A 1803-nucleotide genomic window follows, 5' to 3' on the forward strand; every position below is an offset into this window, starting at 1 on the left:
CATTTGAAATATATGAGTTTGTATGTAATGTATGAATATAATATACAAGTTTCACTTTTTAAATGGAATTACTGAAATAAATCTACTTTTTCATGATATTCTAATTTTATGACCAGCACCTGTAAGGTCCAATAGGACAGGAAGCCCAGAATCCATTGCTGTAAAAATATCATTAAAACCCTCAACAGAGCGACTCAGTGCTGTGGTGAGTTTTAAACACCTCTAAGATTTAATGTCTCTCCCCAAGAGCTGCACGGAATTAAAATACAATCAAGTGGCAATCATTTCATTAAAGTCAAAAAGAAAAAAATCAGTAGGTCCTCTGGATGGTTCTTCTTTAGTGAAACGTTTCGTCTCTCCTCCAAGAGACTTCTTCAGTCTGATGAGTTTCAGGTGAGTCTCTTGGAGGAGAGACGAAACGTTTCACTAAAGAAGAACCATCCAGAGGACCTACTGATTTTTTTCTTTTTTGACTTTTTTCTACCTTGGTTACTGAGCTGCATCAGGACATTTCATTAAAGTGCTGAACTCACCAAGAAACATCCATGTTTCATTTAGGAAGGTAAAGACCTCCCTCAGGATAAAAGTGTTGTTGGTTCTTAAACCCAACTTTAAATGAACAATGCTTCACTTTTTACACTTTCTTTTTACAAAAGCAGAAGTTTTGACCTTTAAGTGATTTGCAAACAATACTCTTTCCTTTTTGTGCTTCTCTTTTATCATGTCTGTCTGTGGTCATCGAGCTGTGACCAGTGGAAGCTGTAAGCATTCAGATTGTTCCTGGTTAGAGATGTTTACACATCTGATCTTTTTTAAAGTAATCCACGTCTGACTCAGGAGACGTCAAACTTTTTCTCCTTGAAGCTAAAAGCAGGACGTGTTTCAGCTCAGGACTAAGCTCCTGTCCTGTTGGTTGAGTTCATTCTTCAAACTGCATGCAAAGCATGGATTTTATTTGTTGATTTATGTAAAACGTACAGTTGTGACGGTGAACTTCTGAAGTCTTGTATTGGGCCTTTGTGTCGACAGTTTGCAGATTGTTTGCTTGTGTCCATGACAGGTTTTCCAGCTTTTCAAGTTTTTATCCAGTCCCACAGCCCTTTGATACAGTGAAGGTTTGCAAAACAAACTTATCATAAGTCAGAGAATGCATTGTCATCACTTTGTGAGCCTTAAATAGAAGGATTGTCTTTCAACCCGCATTTCTTTGTTTTCAACTGAAGGTGGAGATAAAACTGTTTTCGCTGGTCTGCGTGTACTTGATTTATTGTCAGCAAAATATGTGATCACCCTGTGGACAGATCTGAGAGAAACTCAGAAAGTAACTAGACATGGGTTTTTACGATGTAAAAACAAGTGTGCATTGCCATGTAGCATGTCATTRCAGCATGGCTTTGCCTGCAGCATTGGACTTGCAGAATGAACTTTGACCAAGTTCAAATGTGTTTTCTATACCAGCTTGTGCCTGTCACGTCAGCAGGTGTTTGTAATTAAGGTAATTGTGTGACAATATGAAGTTGGAGGAGTTTTTTTGTTAAAATTGCGTTAGCTGGGTTTTAAAACATGATCTCCCACATGAAAGTCCATGACATAGACTATTAGACCAATGCAGCTGTGGCAGAAAGTGGTGGCAGGGGTTGGTTTGTATGTGTGCAGAAAGAGGCCACATTGCCAATACAATTATTGACACTAAATTGCATAATATTACAATAGAGCAGTATTAAGACAATATTATAATAAAACATCAAAATACAATGATATTAGTATTGTAAACACTGAAATATTGAGATTAAATATAAAAAC

This window comes from Austrofundulus limnaeus, unplaced genomic scaffold (genome assembly GCF_001266775.1).
Source record: "Austrofundulus limnaeus strain Quisiro unplaced genomic scaffold, Austrofundulus_limnaeus-1.0 Scaffold609, whole genome shotgun sequence".
Taxonomy (NCBI): Eukaryota; Metazoa; Chordata; class Actinopteri; order Cyprinodontiformes; family Rivulidae; genus Austrofundulus; species Austrofundulus limnaeus.